This window comes from Macrobrachium nipponense, chromosome 17, assembly GCF_015104395.2.
Source record: "Macrobrachium nipponense isolate FS-2020 chromosome 17, ASM1510439v2, whole genome shotgun sequence".
Taxonomy (NCBI): Eukaryota; Metazoa; Arthropoda; class Malacostraca; order Decapoda; family Palaemonidae; genus Macrobrachium; species Macrobrachium nipponense.
The window spans coordinates 87244963-87267486 of NC_087210.1; the positions used below are offsets into that span (position 1 = coordinate 87244963).

At 36.9% G+C, this 22524-nt stretch overlaps 1 protein-coding gene across 3 annotated transcripts in view; it reads right to left on the minus strand.

The window, feature by feature from the left end:
* LOC135196429 (rho GTPase-activating protein 190-like) overlaps nucleotides 1–22524 on the minus strand; it is a 334492-nt gene that overhangs the window by 267828 nt on the left and 44140 nt on the right. The window lies entirely within an intron of this gene.

Below are 22524 nucleotides of genomic sequence, written 5' to 3' on the forward strand. Positions count from 1 at the left end.
TGAGGGCGGACAGAAATTAAATGCGGACGGACAGACAAACCCAGAACAAAAGTTTTCTTTTCAGAAAATTAAAATTAACTACAAGGAAGAAGTCACCACAAAAAGATTCACAAACAGTCAACTGACATTATTCCGACCGTCCGAGTTTAATCCATTAACCTAATTATAACTATTTTTGTGACCAGCCAACGTTAGTATTCGCAAGACAATCCATTCACATACAGAATTCATCTACAGAATTAGGATATATTTATTTAGATAAAAGCAGTATTTACCTTACAGACCATAAGTAACCCCATAAAACCGAAATCTCGTAACCGTGTGTGACAACACAAATATTCCATAATTTCGGGTTCACATTATCCAGGGAATAATTCCAATTATTCCACAAGAAGACAATTATGCAAGTGCAACTACCTAGGCCAGGTTTAGAGCCTAAGCCTTTGGAATCTGATACAGAGGTGATAGGGACTTGGCTATCAATACGGGCAAGTTACACATGTATATCATATAAACGTTATATTTATACATTTATATATATATGTGTATGTGTATGTGGTGTGTGTGTGTGTGTGTGTGTAATAGCCACAATGCCCTCTTACACATACATACGTATGTACCTGGGGGAAAAAAAATTAGTAGATTCTACAAAGACACACACACACATATATATATGTGATATATATATATATATAGTATATATATATATATATATATATATCTATAGTGTATGTATCTCTATGTATGTGTGTGTTGTGTAGTATATATATATATATATATATATATATATATATATATATATATAGTATATATATATAGTATATGTACTGTGTCTATCTATGTATATGTGTGTGTATATATATATATATATATATATATATATATATATATATATATATATATATATATATAATATAGCCTCCTCACACTTTGCGGTACCACTTCAACTTCCCTTCATCAACCCTTGACCTAATTCATCAAAAATCCCCTCACAACACAAAGACAAGAGAACAGACAAACAAGCAAACCAAGTGTGTCTCCAGCGGAGGCCAATAAGACAAAGGCGGCCAACTCTTCCGGAGACGCGGGCACATAGATGTCAGGGGCAATCCCCCATAAATCCCTTATCGGTTCCTCCCCATAAATCCCTATCGCTGCTCCTGCACCTCGCGAGAATGATGCATTCTTCTTCTTCTTCTTCTTCTTCCCAATTCCCCATCCGAAACTTTAAGAAAAAAAAAAAATTCCCCATCCGCCGAGAAGGAATGCGCCATCAAACACACACACGTCTTTGACAATGCATTCTTCCCACGTCATGTGCCAACGTGAAAAAAAAAAAAAAAAAAATGTTTCGTTATTTTTTTTTAAACTACCACCTGACATAAGGTGACTGCCAAAAAAAGCAACCTGTTTATTTCTTTAAAATAAAAAATGTGATTAAGATAAACAATCCGGAAAAAGTAACATTTAATTTATTTTTAACCAAACTACCGCCTGAAAACACGTGACTAAGATAAAACAAAGAAGTAAAACTTCTTTTTAACTGAGAGAACGCATAACAAACCATGATTGAGATAAACCATCAGGATAAAATAACATTCCTTTTTAAAGCAAAAACTACCATATAACGTGACTAAAAGAGACGCAATCCGGTAAAAAAGTAACTTGCTTCTTTTTAAACCAATACCTACCCACCTGGTAAAAAAATTGACCAAGATAACATTCCGGTAAAAAAAGTTTACTTTTTTGTTTTTTTTTTTAAACCCCAAACTAACCACCTGATAAACGTGATCCAAGATAACATTCCGGCGGTAAAAAAGTAACTTTGTTTTTGTTTTTTTAACCAAACTACCACCTGATAAAACGTGACCAAGATAAACAATCCGGTAAAAAAGTAACTTGTTTCTTTTTTTTAACCAAACTACCACCTTTAAACGACCAAGAATAACAATCCGTAAAAAAAGTTAACTTGTTTTTTTCTTTTTAACCAAACTACCACCTGAATAAAAACGTGACCAAGAAAAATAACCAACCGGTAAAAAAAGTAACTTGTTTTTTTTTTAAAAAACCAAAAACCACCTGATAAAACGTGACCAAGAATAAACAAATCCGGTAAAAAAAGTAACTTGTTTTTTTTTTTAACCAAACTAGTACAACCTGAAAAATTAAAACGTGCGCCAAGATAAACAATCCGGTAAAAAAATAACTTGTTTTTTTTTTTATTTTTTTTAAACAACCTAACCACAAGATAAACGGTGAACAAATACCATCCCGGTAAAACCAAAGTACTTGTTTTTTTTTTTAACCAAACTAACCACCTGATAAAACACCGTTTTACCAAAAAGATAACAAACCATCCGTAAAAAAGTAAACTGTTTTTTTTTTGTTAAGCCAAACCTACCCCTTATAAAACGTGACCAAGTAAACGGATCCGTTTTTTTTTTTAAAAAAAGTAAAACTGGTTTTTTAAAACCCAACCTAAAAAATCCCAAACCTGAATAAAACGTGACCAAGATAAACGATCCGGTAAAAAAAAGTAACTTGTTTTTTTAAAAACCAATACCACCTGATAAAACGTGACGCAAGATAAAACGATCCGGTAAAAAGTAACTTGTTTTTTTTAAAACAAACTACCTGTAAAAACAGTGACCAAGATAAAACCGAATCCGGTAAAAAAAGTAACTTGTTTTTTTTTTTAAACCAAACTAACCACCTGATAAAACGTGACCAAAGATAAACAAGTCCGGTAAAAAAAGTAACTTGTTTTTTTTAACCAAACTACCACCTTATAAAACGTGACCAAGATAAACAATCCGGTAAAAAAGTAACTTGTTTTTTTTTAAACCAAACTACCACCTGATAAAACGTGACCAAGATAAACAATCCGGTAAAAAAGTAACTTGTTTTTTTTTTTAACCAAACTACCTGATAAAACGTGACCAAATAAAACAATCCGGTAAAAAAAGTAACTTGTTTTTTTTTAGATACCACTGATAAAAACCGTGACGATAAACGATCCGGTAAAAAAAGTAACTTGTTTTTTTAAAACAACTAACCACCTGATAAAACGTGACCAAGATAAACGATCCGGTAAAAAAAGTAACTTGTTTTTTTAAAACCAAACTACCACCTGATAAAACGTGACCAATATAAACAATCCGGTAAAAAAGTAACTTGTTTCTTTTTAAACCAAACTACCACCTGATAAAACGTGACCAAGATAAACAATCCGGTAAAAAAAGTAACTTGTTTTTTTTTTTACCAAACTACCACCTGATAAAACGTGACCAAGATAAACAATCCGGTAAAAAAAGTAACTTGTTTTTTTTTTTTAAACCGCCAAACTACCACCTGATAAACGTGACCAGATAAACAATCCGGTAAAAAAAAGTAAAAAACTGTAACTTAAAACTACCACCTGATAAAAACGTGACCAAGTAAAACATCCGGTAAAAAAAATGATACCGTAAAAACTTGACCAAGATAATAAAAAAACAATACCACCTGATAAAGTGACCAAATAAACAATCCGTAAAAAAAGTAACTTGTTTTTTTTTTTTAACCAAACTACCACCTGATAAAACGTGACCAAGATAAACAATCCGGTAAAAAAGTAACTTGTTTTTTTTTTAAACCAAACTACCACCTGATAAAACGTGACCAAGATAAACAATCCGGTAAAAAAAGTAACTTGTTTTTTTAAAACCAAACTACCACCTGATAAAACGTGACCAAGATAAACAATCCGGTAAAAAAAGTAACTTGTTTTTTTTTTTAACCAAACTACCACCTGATAAAACGTGACCAAGATACATCCGGTAGTAAAAGTAACTTGTAAACAAACTACCATGATAAAACGTGACCAAGATAAACAATCCGGAATAAAAAAAAAAAAGTAACTTGTTTTTTTAAAACCAAACTACCACCTGATAAAACGTGACCAAGATAAACGATCCGGTAAAAAAAGTAACTTGTTTTTTTTTTTTTAAAACCAAACTCCCACCTGATAAAACGTACCAAGATAAACAATCCGTAAAAAAAGTAACTTAACCAAACTACGACCTGATAAAACGTGACCAAGATAAACAATCCGGTAAAAAAAGTAACTTGTTTTTTTTTTTTTTAACCAAACTACCACCTAAAACGTACCAAGATAAACTCCGGTTAAAAAAGTAACTTGTGACCAAACTACCACCTGATACAAAGTGACCAAGATAAAACATCCGGTAAAAAAGTAACTTGTTTTTTTTTTTTAACCAAACTACCACCTGATAAAACGTGACCAAGATAAACAATCCGGTAAAAAAGTAACTTGTTTTTTTTTTTAACCAAACTACCACCTGATAAAACGTGACCAAGATAAACAATCCGGTAAAAAGTAACTTGTTTTTTTAACCAAAACTACCACCTGATAAAACGTGACCAAGATAAACAATCCGGTAAAAAAGTAACTTGTTTTTTTTTTAAACCAAAACTACCACCTGATAAAACGGACCAAGATAAACAATCCTGTAAAAAACCCGAACTGTTTTTTTTTTTAACAACCGGTTCCAAAACCCTATAAACGTGACCAAGATAAACATCCGGTAAAAAAAGTAACCTGTTTTTTTTTTTTTTTACCAAAACTAACCACCTGATAAAACGTGACAAGTATAAACAATCCGGTAAAAAAGTAACTTGTTTTTTTTTTTAACCAAATAAACTATTTTTTTAAACCAACCGGAAAAAATGTTTATAAAAAAATTGTCCAAACGTTTTACCAGATAAAGAAACAATCCGGTTAAAAAAAGTAACAATTGTAATTTCTTTTTTAAACTCCCCCACCTACCCCTGATAAACGTTTTTTTTTTTTGACACCGTAAAGATAACCAAGACACAATCCGGAAATCGTTTTTTTTTTCTTGTTTGAATCCCGGTAAAAAAGTTAACGTTTTTTTTTTTAACAAACTTACCACCTGATACGTTTTTGACCAAACGATAAAACAAATCCTGTGTTTTTTTTAGTAAAACTGTTTTTTTTTTTAACCAAACCTACAACCTGATAAAACTGACAAGATAAACAATCCGGTAAAAAAAGTAACTTGTTTTTTTTTTTTAAAACAAAAACTAACCACCTGATAAAACGTGACCAAGATAAACAATCCGGTAAAAAAGTAACTTGTTTTTTTTTTTAAAACCAAACTACCCACCTGATAAAGAACGTGCCAAGATTTTTTTAAAACGATCGTAAAAAAGTAACTTGTTTTTTTAAAACCAAACTATTTTTTTACCGATTGTTTATGTTGGTCACGTTTTACCAATATAAACAATCCGGTAAAAAAGTAACTTGTTTCTTTTTAAACCAAACTACCACCTGATAAAACGTGACTAAGATACACAATCCGGATCGTTTCTTTTTGTTTGTTTGTATGGTGTTTTGACGTCGCATGGAACCAGTGGTTATTCAGCAACGGGACCAACGGCTTTACGTGACTTCCGAACCACGTCGAGAGTGAACTTCAATCACCAGAAATACACACCTCTAACCCCTCAGTGAAATGGCCGAGAATCGAACTCGTGGCCATCGAGGTGACAGTCAAAGACCATACCAACCACGCCACTGAGGCACTTGTGTGTAGAGTGAACAAACGCAGAAAAGAACAATAATGACTAATACAACGAAGCGGCGCCATTAACCTATCATCCAATACGCAAAGGTACATCACGTTCATTTATTCAGGAGGACGAGTGACGTAGATAAAAACCGGGGCTCAGCACTCGCCATTCCAGGGGTAAATGCCCCCCCCCCCCCCCCCCCCCTGCATATCTCCTATCGATCTATAAACGGTGGGCTGATAGGTTATCTCATCTAAGTAAAGACCACTGAATAGCCATAAGAATACTATTTTGCTGTGGGCTTCATTGATAAAGCAAAGACCTTATCCTACGGAACAGAATGTAATATAAATTTTAAGCCAAAAGGCCAAGCGTTGAGACCCATAAGGTCAATCAACGCTGAAAGGTCAAATAAAAGCAAAAATGTTTGAAGGTTGTGTCTGGAGGAAAACCTCGCAGTTGCACTGAAACACTTAGGTTTGTTTGTTTGTTTGTTTGTATGTGTTTTTACGTTGCATGGAACCAGTGGTTATTCAGCAACGGGACCAACGGCTTAACGTGACTTCAGAAACACGTCGAGAGTGAACTTCTCTCACCAGAAATACACATCTATCATACCTCAATGGAATGCCCGAGAATCGAACTCGCCGCCAACAAGGGAGCACGCCAACACCATACCGACCATGCCACTGAGGCGCTAATAATTCTTAGGAAAGCGTGGAAAGTAAGATGGAAGAGAATATGAACGGAGGTACAGTAAAGGGAATGAAAGGGGTTGCAGCTCGGTGCCGCATAAGGGACGCTGCAAAGAACCTTCAGCAACGCCTACAGTACACCGCATGTGAGGTGCCCTGACAGCAATACCCTCCGACGTGGTCCTTCTCCTGCGGTCCCTCTTTGAAGAGGAGTTAGTTCTTTAATTAAAGTTTATTCAAACAAGGTCTCGATAAAATATGTCAAGATATCTGCTCATTTACCTTTGCATAAAAATAAATATAAATAAACTTGGAGGAATAAAAAAAAAAAAAAAAAAAAAAAAAAAAAAGTAAAAAAAAAAAAAAAAAAAAAGGGGGAGCCGGCGACTATAGCGATGCTCACTAAAGGCGTCGCCGCCGTCAGAAAAGCGTGTGCGTTCCACGGCTAGTTTCCTTGGCAACACTTCATTCACTAAGCTACAACCCGTCACAGTCCCTCTTCGAACCGATCAATACCGTCCACTGTTCAAATGCAATCCATCATCTATTACTTATCAAAGACTCCGGCCGTCCACGCGGACGACTCCGCTTCTCTAGACAAGAAGAAAATTACGTGCGAAAGCACCCACCACTCTCGCACAAGACGGCGGGCGATTATGGTGTCTCCGCAGATCACTAAAAATAATTTCTTTGAAGTCATCCTGTCCCTTGGTAACAGCCCAACCCCCCCCCCCCCCCCCCACCCCCCCTCCCCCCCCCCCCCCCCTTCCCAGCGACTTTCCCGTCCCGCCACAACAATGTCATCACAATCGAGTAGTGTCCGCTGACGTTCCTTTCAAGCCAGTAGTACCCTTTCAGTCCTGCAGCGTTGTTCTGTTAATTAAAACTTTGCAATTTGCAACAATGAAATTTAAATCCCGGTGTCAACCTAACATTTACACGCTGAACCTTCTCCACACTGGGAAAAACTTAATAACAGTATCCATGCTGAACTTACATCAACGGCCAATTAAAATCGTCCCTTGCAATTACATCGTCATATCCTACCCAAAATAATTCATTCACTATCTTAGTCTCGACCCTCATTATTAATATCCTTTTAAACCTCACTGAAGCTATTGTGATAACATGTTACTTATGGCTGTTCATATCATCAAAACCCCCAACAATACACCTATTCGAGATGGGTAGTTTTCACAAATGTTTTGCTGTTCCAGCTGGCAGCGACCTAAAATCTACCAGCTTCCAATAATAATAATAATAATAATAATAATAATAATAATAATAATAATAATAATAATAATATCAACATTGGCGTTTCAATAGTAATACGTATGTTTACATTTTCGCTTTTGAGTTGAATCTATCGCTTTTCCTTTGTTAACTCAACATATCCCATCATTTGTTTTTCTTCCATGCCTAAAATTGAGGGAAAAAATGAAATTTGTCCGTGAACTGCAGTTTCCCACCCTTTACATTTCCTATCACTAAGAATGACACCTTCTTAATCCCTGTACTATTTTATAAAAGATAAGTGCTCTCCTGGAAAAACGTATAGAAATCTGTCTCCCTACAACGTTTTCCGAGTTGTTCCGATACAGTGCCCAAAGGCATCAACAAGAGGACCTTCCACAATGATGTTATTCCTCTGTATCCAGACACAACAGTTTGTTTTATTCAATAAATCAATAACCTCACAAACAACTCTGAATGTCAAACTATTCCTAGTGACGCACTTCTACATGTGTGGCATTTCCTTCACTTAAACGTTTCTCTGAAAGATCAAGTTGTTTACAGTGTTGCCACAACCGGCTTTTGCTTATTTGATACACCTCTCTCCATTCATTAATAGCGTTGCTTTTCCTTTTCATTATAAATACATGAAGCCTATTTCTTTCATCATCATTCTTGGAATGGGCCTCCCCCAGCAATACGAGTTCTAAATGGTTTTCGCCAGACAATCTGACCTTCAGAGATTACATCTAAAAGACGGTCCAATTCAAATAGGTCGCACCATAGTTATTTGGATCACCATATCCCATTTCAATAGGTCGCACGTACTACACAGGCATACAGGTATCTAGATCTTGATTTTTATTCCAACTTATATACCTCCCTCTAGGTCTTGTTGTTGTAGCTTCTATAGGTGTGTTTTCTTTACCAACGAAAATAATGCGTTACAAATCAATAATGACTTTAGACCTGAATGTTACTCATGATAAAATGCTACAGGCTGCTAAAATCTAGCTTTGATGATGTACTGAGAGAGAGAGAGAGAGAGAGAGAGAGAGAGAGAGAGAGAGAGAGAGAGAGAGAGAGAGAGAGAGAGAAACCTTACTTTTAAGTGTTCTGACAGAAGAGGATGAAATAATTCCACAATTTACGACTGAATCCACTTGAAACTGATCTTAAGTCTTGTTCTGTTGCCCTCCGGCACCATCCAAGGATGGTTAAAAATTCTCTTTAGTGTATTTCTTCCACTGATAAAGATCTGTAAATAATGTCAGATTCACATCTCTAATTAACTAGTCTGTCTATCTTCCCATGTTACAATTTCTCTGCTTACAAAATTCTCTACTTAACTATTATTTTCCACACGGTGTCTCTCTGCTCTTTCTCTTACAAAAGAAAAAAAAATTAGGTCTGTAAGACTGTATTTCTTACATCAATATATCTTTTAATTCAATATTTTTTTTCTTTTCTTCCATTGAAACATCTTTAATCAATCACTGTCATCAACTTTCCTTGACTTGTTCTCCTCTCTTCCACTGTCGTCCTCGCCTTCTTCCTGATATCCGGTTATCTCCCTGTTATTCCTCCTCCTACTTCACCCAGTCACATTCAACAGTGCCTACCTAGGACTTCTTGACCCGTTTCCCCTCAACGCCCATTCAACTGCATTTTTCCAAGACAAAGACCTTCAACCCTCCCGAACAGAATGGATATAGGTGACACTAATGGGCTATTGGGTTATTGATTATTGATGCACTTGAGAACTCCGAGGCATCGCCTCACCTCCTCCCCCCCCCCCCCCCCCAAACCCATTCTCCCAGTCTCTCAACAACCCCCTTCCCCCCTGCCAAAACCCCCAACACCACCTGACGACTCCGATGGCCAAACAACATCCGTATAAGTCCCCTTCCCAGAGAAACAATAACACATGTTCGCAAAACAGCTGTTTCGCTCGCCCCTACCAGACCACCCACTGTAATGGAGAGGGTCTGTATGTCCCTATACATCTCGACTGTAATAATAACGATTACAGACACGCAGGATTGTTGGGGGGGGGGGGGGGGGGGGGAATGTCCCTTCTGCCTTCCTTCTAATATGCATCGATGGTATAACGCTACTCGCTGTCTAACCCTGGCGTGTTCATCACGGCATGGACGAAAGGGGACATCAAACATCAATATTACGGTGCTCGTTGTCTAATCCAACATATCCCTCGTGGAATACGGGCCTAGGGGGAGATGGTTCCACTTCTCACCCTTCCGAACACCGGTCGATATTGTTTTAGCTTTTTTTTTTTTTTTTTTTTTTTTTTTTTTTTTTTTTTGTTTTTTTTTTTTTTTTTTTTTTTTTTTTTTTTTTGACACATGACAGTCTCCTTCATCCAAACCTATTTATGTCCAATCTTTCATTTACGAACGTTCACACGACTAGTTTTATATATATGTCTATATATATCTATATATATTATATATATATATATATATATAGATATATATATATATATATATATATATATATAGCATTTACGTCTGCGTAAGCTTCGTCGCCGTATTGGATACACTTGACGTTTTTATCATTTCAGTTTCCTCCCAGTACACATAAATAAATGCAAATATATATATATATATATATATATATATATATATATATATATATATTAACAACAGTTTCCAAGTTATCTACTCTAATTATCGATAAAGTATTTACTTCTAAAACAATACAACTATCTATAAGCTGTCCAACCAATTTCACCTCAAGATACTGTATACCTCAAGAGAAGCGCTGAAATTCAAAACGTCAGCCAATCAATCAACACAACGAAGAAGAAAAAAATATATAAAAAAATTGACGTTAATGAGGTTAAATCTGGCCGCAGATAACGGTAACATCCGCAGAATCTATTATCAGCGAACTATCAGATGACGAACGTATCGCGCTGTGTGGTAAAATAAGCCTGCCTTTTCTCTCTCTCTCTCTCGTGTAGGCCGAGTGACTTGGAGGCACTGCTACCTCCAACTCTCTCCCCTTCCCTCCCCTCCCCCTCTTTCCCTTCCCTTCCCTCCAACAGCGACGACAAAGGTGTCAAATGGCATCTCTTCCACCAACCCCCACTAACACCACCTGCCGACTCGCGACGTCTCACGCAGCGAACACGAAACCAAGATGTTTGTGATAATTCCGTGGTCTAAGGGGAACAAACATAGAGAATTCTTGGTATAAGGGGACAAACGTACAGAATTCTTGGTATAAGGGGAACAAACATACAGAATTCTTGGTATAAGGGGAACAAATATGGAGTATTCTTGGTATAAGGGGAACACATACGGAGTATTTTTGGCATAAGGGGAAGAAATATTGTTGTAGTCTTGGAATAAGGGTAACAAATATTGTTGTATTCTTGGTATAAGGGGAACAAACATACAGTATTCTTGATATAAGGGGAACAAACATACAGTATTCTTGGTATAAGGGGAACAAACATACAGTATTCTTGATAGAAGGGAAACAAACATACAGTATTCTTGATATAAGGGGAACAAACATACAGTATTCTTGATAGAAGGGAAACAAACATACAGTATTCTTGATATAAGGGGAACAAACATACAGTATTCTTGATATAAGGGGAACAATCATACAGTATTCTTGGTAAAAGGGGAACAAATATGAAGTATTCTTGGTATAAGGAATACAAAATATAGTATCCTTAGTATGATGGGGAACAAAGTGTATTCTTATTAAAAGAAAACAAAATGTATTTTGTACAAGGGAAACAAAACGTTGTGTATTCTTAGTAAAATGTGGACAAAATGTTGAGAATTCTTGGCAAGAAGAAAGGAACAAAAGGTATGTAGTACCAAGGAAAAAAACTGCAGTGTATTCTCAATTAAATGGGAACAAAATGTTGAGAATGCTTAATAAAATGGGACATGTAAGAGCATTCTTAGTAAAACGGGAACAAAATGTATTCTCAAAATAAGAGGAACAAAATGTAGAGTATTATATACATCTTCCTTATTATTATCATAATATATATAAAATATAATGCACGAAACTACGAAGTGCTTATAACACTTATTGAAGGGAAACGTGGAAGAGTTCTTTCCTCATTCGTTTCAATACCACCTAAATTGTTTTCAGATTGAACTAAGCCGAATTACATGTACCCTATACGTCAACAACTAACACGACCCTTTTCTTCTACACGTCAACAACTAACACGACCCTTTTCTTCTACAACACCGAAGGAACGTACTCTTATAAATAAAACAACGTTCACTTTGTAACTTCTATTTTAGAGATCACCTCAAAACATCTCTGGACCTTACATTTTGGAACAAACCTGACGAAACATGGCACACAAAATAAGAATTGTATTATTATTTTTTTTTTTTTTTTTTTTTTTTTTTTTTTTTTTTTTTTTTTTTTTTTTTTTTTCTCTCTATCACAGTCCTCCAATTCGACTGGGTGGTATTTATAGTGTGGGGTTCCGGGTTACATCCTGCCTCCTTAGGAGTCATCACTTTTCTTACTATGTGTGCCGTTTCTAGGATCACCCTCTTCTGCATGAGGCCCGGAGCTACTCAGCCTCTAGTTTTTCCAGATTCCTTTTCAGGGATCTTGGGATCGTGCCTAGTGCTCCTATGATTATGGGTACGATTTCCACTGGCAATATCCCATATCCTTCTTATTTCTATTTTCAGATCTTGATACTTATCCATTTTTTCCCTCTCTTTCTCTTCAACTCTGGTGTCCCATGGTATTGCGACATCAATGAGTGATACTTTCTTCTGACTTTGCAATCAACGTCACGTCTGGTCTGTTTGCACGTATCACCCTATCCGTTCTGATACCATAGTCCCAAGAGGATCTTTGCCTGATCGTTTTTCAATCACTCCTTCAGGTTGGTGCTCGTACCACTTATTACTGCAAGGTAGCTGATGTTTCTTGCACAGGCTCCAGTGGAGGGCTTTTGCCACTGAATCATGCCTCTTTTTGTACTGGTCTGGCAAGTGCCGGGCATTCACTTGCTATGTGGTTTATGGTTTCATTTTTCGTATTGCACTTCCTACATATGGGAGAGATGTTATTTTCCGTTCTATCATACTTTGAACATATCTGGTTCTTAGGGCCTGCCTGATCTTGTGCCGCTGTTATCATTCCTTCAGTTTCCTTCTTTAGCTCTCCCCTCTGTAGCCATTGCCAATTGTCATCGCTGGCTAGTTCTTTAGTCTGTCTCATGTATTGTCTGTGCATTGGTTTGTTGTGCCATTCCTCTGTTCTTTCGGTCTTTCTCCTGTCTCTGTATATTTCTGGGTCTTCGTCTACTTTTATTAGTCCCTACTTTCCCATGCACTCTTTAGCCACTCGTCTTCACTGGTTTTCAGATATTGCCCAGTGCTCTGTTTTCGATGTTGACGCAGTCCTCTATACTTAGTAGTCCTCTCCTCCTCCTTTCGTGTTATGTATAGGTCTGTCCGTATTTGCTCTTGGGTGTAGTGCTTTGTGTATTGTCATTTGTTTCCTGGTTTTCTGATCTATGCTGCGGAGTTCTGCCTTCGTCCATTCCACTATTCCTGCGCTGTATCTGATTACTGGCACTGGCCCATGTATTTTATGGCTTTTATCATATTTCCGGCGTTGAGTTTTGACTTGACTATCGCCTTGAGTCTCTGCATATATTCTTTCCTGATCGTCCTTCATCTCTTGGTGTTTTATATCTCCTCCTTCCATTATTCCCAGGTATTTGTATCCTGTCTCATCTATGTGTTTGATGTTGCTCCCATCTGGTAGCTTTATCCCTTCAGTTCTCGTTACTTTGCCTTTTTGTATGTTGACTAAGGCGCATTTTTCTATTCCAAACTCCATCCTGAGGTCCCCAGTCCCCAGATACAATCCTTACAGTCTGGATTAGGGTATCTATTTCCCTGATGCTCTTACCATACAGCTTGATGTCGTCCATGAACATCAGATGGTTGATTTTGTTGCCTCTTTTTCTTGAGTTGGTACCCGCATCCATCTTCTGTAGTACTTTTGTCATGGGAATCATGGCTACTACGAAGAGTAGTGGGGACAGTGAGTCGCCCTGGAAGATCCCTCTCCTGATATTAACCTCTGCTAGTCTTTTTCCAGAGCTTGTAAGTATTGTATTCCAGTTGCGCATTGTATTTTGAGGAAGCTGATGGTATTTTCCTCTGCCCCATATATTTCAGGCATTCTATTAGCCATGTGTGTGGTATCATGTCGAAGGCTTTCTTATAGTCTATCCATGCCATGCTTAGGTTGGTTTTCCTTCTCCTACTGTTCTTCATTACCATTTTGTCTATCAGGAGCTGGTCTTTTGTGCCCCTACACTTCCTTCTGCAGCCTTTCTGTTGGTGCGGGATGGTGTTTGTCTCCTCTAGGTAGTTGTATAGCCTTTCACTGATGATACCTGTTAGTAACTTCCACATTATTGGTAGGCAGTGATAGGCCTGTAGTTTACTGGCTATATTTCCCTTACTCTTGTCTTTTTGTACTAAGGATGTTCTTCCTGTGGTCATCCATTTGGGTGCTTGGTGATTTGAGATACAATGCTGGAGTTGTTCTGCTATTCGTGGGTGTAGGGCCTTGAAGTTTTTGAGCCAGTATCCGAGGGACTTCATCGGGACCTGGGGCTTTCCAGTTTGGCATTTTCTTTAGTTGGTATCTGACTGTGTCTGTCGTGATGTCTGTGAATCTTTGTTTTATTCTCCCTGTTTCTTCTTCCTTGACTTCCTGGAGCCATGTTGCATGTTTGTTGTGTGATACCGGATTGCTCCATATGTTTTCCCAGAGTCTCTTACTTGATTCGGCTTCAGGAATTTCTGGGTGGTTGTCTTCCCTCTTAGTTGGCTGTATAGTCTTTTCTGGTTGGTTCCGAATAGTTTGTTCTGTTGGTATCCCTTATTCCTGTTCATGTACCGTTGGATCTTGTGTGCTTTGGCTTTTCAAAGCCTCTGTTTTACATCTTCTATTGTGTTGTTTAGTCCCCTCTCTTGTACTTTGTATTTCTCGTTGAGTTCCTCCTTGTTTTCTTGCTTCTTAGCCTTTTTTTCTGCCATCTCTTTCAGTTTACTCAAGTCAGATCTCATCACCATGATTTGCTTTTCCAGGCGCCTTTTTCCAAGGAGGTTGCTGTTTTGGTTTCTTTTGGGTTGGTTGTGACGGTGGTGTTGGTGTTCGAATCCCCATCAGTTCTGCTACTAATCTTGCTCCTGCATATGTCAAGTTATTTGTTTCTGTGATACTGGTGGTGTGTATTAGGCCCATTATTTCATTGACCTCACTTGTTTTCTCCCTTAATTTCTTGGTGTTGTAGGCTTTCATGGAGGGGATCTTTGTTCTCTCTGTATCTGGCTCCATCCATTGTCTAATCTTTTCTACCCATTCCGTCCTCTCTGTTACTTCGTCGGTGTTTCTTCGTGTGTCGTTGTTTGATACCTCATCCTCCCTGTCGTCTTCTGTGGCATCGTCTCTCAGTTCGTCTTCGTGTAATTCGTTGTCGTGTGACATTTCCCTTTCCAGTTCTTCTCTTTCTGTTGGGGAGAGCCAGTTCTTTTTCTTTATGTTCCTTACTTGGTCTGCCAGCCTCTGCTCTGTTTGGGGGGTGTGATTCCTCTCATTCAGATGTTGACCAATCTTCTTCTCCTATCCTCCTCTCCGTCGGGTTTGCTTCTGATGTAGCATCTCCATATTTCCTTATTTTCTTCTCTTGTCCATTTCTTTCCTTTTTGCCTCTGTAGCTCCAATCTCAGGCGTGTTCATTACTGTCGTTGTGGTGATCAGTTGCTGGATGACGACCTCCAAGTACCTGACCATCTTCCCTACAATTGGGTTGAATACCTGGTTGCGGACGAAGCTCCTCTGTTGCCAGAGGTTCCATTTACGTCGTTCGTTTATTCCATCATTTCTTTCCATCATTGCTGAGTTTTGCTATTTAACCCATAGCTGGACCCTACCCCATCAGGGATAGGTACTCATTTACAGCTGAGTAGACTGAGGAAATTATGGTAGATCCTTTCCCAAGGAATCAACGCCGGGAGGAGAGCGGTCACCCATCCAACGACTGACCAGCCCCAAATGTTGCTTAACTTGACTTAAGTCTAGTTACGACCTAACCCACTCCTCCACGGCGCCACATATTATTATTATTATTATTATTATTATTATTATTATTATTATTATTATTATTATTATTATTATTATATTATTATTATTATTATTATTATTATTATCAAGAAGCATAGGCGTTGGCTAAATGTTAAATTTTCATAAAACAAGTCAGTGACACTTCAACATGAACGTGACATTCAGTGAGTTTCTTACCCAACGTGTCACGATGGCACTAAACATTGCAGTTAACTTCCTGGTTGATTTTTCTCATTTAAATACTCGACAGCACAACTGGGGTTATTTAAAGTTCCAATATACTATCAGAATTTTCGCTTAACTAACATTCAGCTCACAAAGACAAAACACTCACCTAACAAAAGCAAGTCACTTAGCTAACAAAGACAGATCACTCACCTAACAAAGGCAAATCACTTAGCTAACAAAGACAAGTCACTTAGCTAACAAAGACAGATCACTTAGCTAACAAAGACAAATCACTCACCTAACAGAGAGAGAGAGAGAGAGAGAGAGAGAGAGAGAGAGAGAGAGAGAGAGAGAGAGAGAGAGATTAGCTGTTGAATTTTATGAAAGAAACAGAAATTCCGTCTCAGCCCACGTCGTTTCACAAGAGCGAAAGAGACCATCTTATCCTGACCTGCGAACTCAGCCAACACTATCCAATTTTTCTAGTTATAGGTACCTGTAGATTTTAAAAGGAGACCTGATTTCCGGTGACCTTTGAATGCCACAGATACGAGGCCCCATAAAAAACAGGCACTTTTTTTTTATTGTATCCGCTATCTAATCAATCCGCTTCATATATGCATTTCTTTATCATCCTGTCACACCCTGAGCGATACGGGAAGGAGAGTGCCATAAAAGAGAGAGAGAGAGAGAGAGAGAGAGAGAGAGAGAGAGAGAGAGAGAGAGAGCCTTATCTGACAATATGCGATGTCAACACCTTGAAGGGGAACATTTACGAGCTGCAGGTTTATCAGTCCCGAGTATATTTGCTTTGCAAACCAAATGACTGGGTCGGCGTTCCACCTCAGATACCACTCGTTGATCATATGCAGGAACCGGACTACCTCTAATTTCAATACGGGACAGCGTGTCCGTAATTACTGGCAGGCAATCAATGTTGCCCCTACGACTATCACTGCTAATTATCATCATCGTCATCATAATTTTCATCCAATGTCGTCTTGATCATTGTCTTGCGATGCAGCCTTGACCATAATCTTGCAATGTCATCTTAATCACTTGCTTCCAATGTCATCCTAATCCTGTTCTTGCAATGTTCTCTTAATCATTTTCTTGCAACGTCATCTCCAACATTTTCTTGCAACGTCGTCTTAATCATTCTGGCAATATCATCTTAATCATTTTCTTGCAATTGCTTCGTGATCATTGTCTTGCACTGTTATCTTGATCGTCGTCTTAATCATCTTCTTGCAATGTCATCTTGGTAATTTTCTTGCAATCGTCATCTAAATCATCTTCTTGCAATGTCATCTTGGTAATTTTATTGCAATCGTCATCTTAATCATTTTCTTGCAATGTCCTCTTAATCATTCTCTGGCAATGTCATCCTAATCCTTTTCTTGCAATGTCGTCTTAGTAATTTTCTTGCAATCGCCATCTTAATCATTTTCTTGCAATGTTCTCTCAACGTCGACAACGTTAATAACAAATACTAACTGCAGCATCACCAACGGATTTAATACTAAAAATCTCCGATGACTTGAACATTCACTACAGTGAATCATTTAGCCTGTCGATTGAATGTGCTACCCTAAGTTATGGTTTCCCATTGGCAATCAATCTACAACCTAAAGTGAATTAAACCATCTGATAATTAAAATTACCATTACAGCGCAAGTATTCCAAATAATCGGTGCTAAACCATATAAATATACTCATAGCTTGAAGGTATACACTATTCTGTAATAATATTGGTTATCTGTAATAATATTGATTAAGTAAAAATAAAGGCGAAGACTTGAAAACTAATAAATATCCCCTGAAAGCAATGCCCATTATTGAGTAAAATCAAATTTAATTAAACTGTAATAGCGTTGTATGTAGCATTCCCAAAACAAAGAACTCAGCAGAGATTGCGAGCCTTCGCTAAGCAACTTCAATTTGAAACCATTACGTCCCACAAATTTAAGTAAGAAGCGATTAAAGATTCCCTTTCACAAAATATCTCGAGAATGCAAGGACAAATTTTGACGTTGGGTATCAAAGTTTACGGGCTAACGTCCTCCAGATGACGAACATTCGCTGGGTATCACTGAAGAATTAGCGTGGGTATCTGACAAAATGCCATCAAGTCTGCATCGACACCCACTACAGGTGTTCATCAGCGGGGGCAGGGTTATCCGATCAAGGTTTTTTTTTTTTTTTTTTTTTTTTTTTTTTTTTATTCCCCACCAATATCTATTCATCGGTAACACAAACTCCTGCTAATGGCCATGACAAAAAAGTGCAGTAAAAACTTGTGACTTCTCGGAAGTTGATAGGTCGGTACTCAATTCAACATATAGATATATAATAATAAAAAAAACAATACAGCTAAGATGACAAGATGTACTGATAACAATATGAATGGAGGTTGGTCGAGATAACGAACCAATGTCAAATCTAAAATGATAACAATATGAATGGAGGTAGGTGGAGATAACGAACCAATGTCAAATTGAAAGTAATCTAGCTAAAATGTCAAATTGAAAGTAATCTAGCTAAACCAATATCAATTAAATTTCTGCTTTTGTAAGCCGTGATGATACGCAAAACGGATGCCAGCCTGCATGAAAAATGTACTTTGTATTTTAATCCACACGTTATAGGATTTTTACCGAGTCTTCCCTACGACCTGTTATTTTTTTTTAAATAAGTCAGAATTTTCTGGACGTTATATATTGAGATTGGTTATCATCTATCCTTACCGAACAAACACGTGAATAGCATAATAATAATAATAATAATAATAATAATAATAATAATAATAATAATAAATAATAATAATATATTTCGGAAGGAGACAGTCTCGTTTGTAGTCTTCAGAAAAATAGAGAAGACTCTAAAAGATTAATAGTGCTTAAGCAGCAACCATTTTTAATAATAATAATAATAATAATAATAATAATAATAATAATAATAATAATAATAATAATAATAATAATAATAATAATAATAATAATAATAATAATAATGCTTACTATAAAACATTCATTTCGATTCGACAGCTCGATCACTCCCGCCCAGCCCATAAGCCCTCGACGTCCTATCAGGATAGGCACAGTCGATCCTATGGACCGTCCGTGGCACGGGACTCTGAAATAGTATTCCTAAAGACCAGATAATCAGCCGGCATACTTCGGGAAGGAGGATGGCGTGATTGGAGAGACTTCAATGTTATTAGTGCGGCAAAGCAGCTTACCGTTAACCTTAACCTCGTCAGGAAATGATCTGATATTTTCATTACATTGGCGAGTCTCTCTCTCTCTCTCTCTCTCTCTCTCTCTCTCTCTCTCTCTCTCTCTCTCTCTCTCTCATGTATATCCTCATTTATCTATATAGTATCTCTCATTTATATGTATAATATACTGTGTTTATCCTCAAATGGTGTCTACGAATTATTATAACTCTCTCTCTCTCTCTCTCTCTCTCTCTCTCTCTCATTTATATGTATAATATACTGTGTTTATCCTCAAATGTTGTCTACGAATTATTATAACTCTCTCTCTCTCTCTCTCTCTCTCTCTCTCTCTCTCTCTCTCTCTCTCTCTCTCTCTCTCTCGAGCAATGATAAGTGGTCTTTATCTAATCTATTCGACAAGATACCATTTGCTGTGGAAGTGCTACCAATCACACTTCCTGTGATTTATTTGATATAAGTTTCAAGCTGTAAAACAAAAACCATTATGTTTCCAACATCTGATCCCATTTCCAATGTTAAGACAAGAGCCAGAGAAGTTACTTCTGTTGTTAGCAGATTTTTTTTTTACTATGATTTTATACTCTTATGTCTATTTTCTAATTGGAATTTATACTCTACGTATATTTTCTACTTAGAATTTATACTCTACGTATATTTTCTACTAAGAATTTATACTCTAAGTATATTTTCTACTTAGAATTTATACTCTAGGTATATTTTCTCCTTAGAATTTATACTCTACGTATATTTTCTACTTAGAATTTATACTCTACGTATATTTTCTACTTAGAATTTATACTCTACGTATATTTTCTACTTAGAAAAGTATATTTTCTCCTTAGAATTTATACTCTACGTAATTTTCTAACTGGAACTTATACTCTACCCATATTTTTAACTTAAAATTTATACTCTATGTGTATTGTTCATTAGAATTTTACTGTGTATATTTCTACTTAGAATTTATACTCTACGTTTATTTCCTTATCAGAATTTAAACTTTACGTATATTGTCTAAGTAAAACTTATACTCTAAGTGTATTTTCTGATTAGAATTTATACTTTACGTATATTTTCTAATTAGAATTTACACTCTACGCATATTTTCTAATTAGAATTTATACGTATATTTTCTAATTAGAATTTATATTCTACGCATATTTTCTATCTTATTAGAATTTATATTGAACGTATACTATATTCTTATTAGAATTTATATTCAACGTATACCATACTCTTATTAGAATTTATACTCTACGCATACTTTCTACTTGGAATTTATACTCGATGTGTATTTTTTAATAGAATTTATAATCTACGTATATTTTTTAATTAGAATTTATAATCTACGTATATTTTCTAATTAAAATTAGAATTAATACTAAAAAACATATGAGTAAATTTTGTTATCAACTACGTCTCGTCAATGTTTCAAGAGTTATTCCCACCGAAAACTCGATGATCTTTTTTCTTTCTGCATCTGATAAATATTTCAAGAATTAACAAATAAATATATATATATATATATATATATATATATATATATATATATATATATATATATAAACCGCACATTCCATTTATGCAAAAATAACGTGATTGAAATCCTTCATGAAGAGAAAACAAACTATACTCAAGTAGTGAGCATTCCTCAATTTATGTAATTCAGAATGGAGGACTCTTGTCTCATGGCAGAGAAGAAGAAGATGGGAGGAGGAGGAGGAGGAAGAGGAGGAGGAAAAAAGAAGACCGATACCACGAACCCACATACTCGCACTTGAGAACCACCAGCACTACAAAACCCCTTTTATAGGATCCACATTCTCTCTCTCTCTCTCTCTCTCTCTCTCTCTCTCTCTCTCTCTCTCTCTCTCTCTCTCTCTTCATTATTTCTCCCTGTGAAGAATTGCAAGGTCCAACACTGACAAACACATCCCAATTGAATAACCTCGCCTCAAGACGTTCAAGTTCGAAGGTACTCTCTCTCTCTCTCTCTCTCTCTCTCTCCTTAACACGAGACCCTCAAACCTCTTCATGGCACCTCCACCATCATCAGTATCTTCGTAACTGTTATCACTAACGTGACTTTTATTTTTTTCAGCTTCAATCTGGGTGTGGGATCTAGGACAGTTATAGTATCAACTTCGCAATGAAGCCTTAAAACTCATTCCTCCTCCTCCTCCTCTTCTTCTTCTTTTGTTCTTCTTTTCCTAAACTGCGAAACAGCAATTAAGAGGAGAATCTACCGACTCTAATCAGGATAACAACGGAAAGAGATAAAACAGAATCTATACACCTTAACGAAGTTGCAAAAATCGCACGCAACGACATCAAGGAGCGGCTTAAAGAAGAGATCTATATACACTGCATCGATCACACACGCTTCCGAGAGGTGTGTGTGCGTGTGAGAGGGGGGGGGGGGAGAAAGAGTGGGTGGGATGGTATGGGAGGGGGTAGGGAGAGTGGCAGAGTACGGGGCAGGCTGGAAGGTGTGAGGGGAAGGGACTGAAAGAGAGAGAGAGAGAGAGAGAGAGAGAGAGAGAGAGAGAGAGAGAGAGAGAGAGAGGTAGGCCAGGGGGAATTGTCATCCCACGTGGAGTAAACGACGAACACCATATAAGGATAAAACGAGAGAGAGAGAGAGAGAGAGAGAGAGAGAGAGAGTGTGTCCCGGGAGATAATCATATTCAACATCGCTCTCCCAGATCTAGAACTAGAACCACCTTGGAGTCGTTCAGACACCCAAGGCTGAAGGATGCAACATATTCTCTCTCTCTCTCTCTCATATAACTATCCTTTATATTAACAAAACACAAACGTACTTGTAAAAATATAGTTATGATTAACAGTGAAAAATTTCATGAGATTAAAGATTGTGCAACTGATGCAATACAACACAACCGTCATTATCAACTCGCCAAAAAATGCTGGATCCAATGAGATGTCTTAATCTACAACAAAAAACCATTGTATAAACCATAACATTCTACACAAAAATGGTCTTCAGTTGTAATAAACCTTCCAATCTTATTTAAAAAAAAATGTCGGACGATCGTGAAAATCACTTGTTTCTATCTAGATACAAACAATAACTCCATTATTTTTATTCTTTATTTTTTTCTCACAGTACTATGTGTTAATCTGTATACAAAGGCTACTACAGAACTGGGTTTAGTCGGATATTTGTGAAAAGCACTTATTTCTCTCTACATAGAAATAATAACCAGAATTTTTTTATCACAGAACACTGTGTTATCTGTAGATGGGCTAAAACATAACCAGGATTCATCGCACAACCGTCAAAAGTATTTATTTCTTTCTACATACAAATAATGGTTAGATCCTTTTTCAGTTTCCACAGCAATGAAGAGTTAATCTCTACAGAGGGTAAAATGGACCTAAGGCCTGACTTCTGACAAAGCA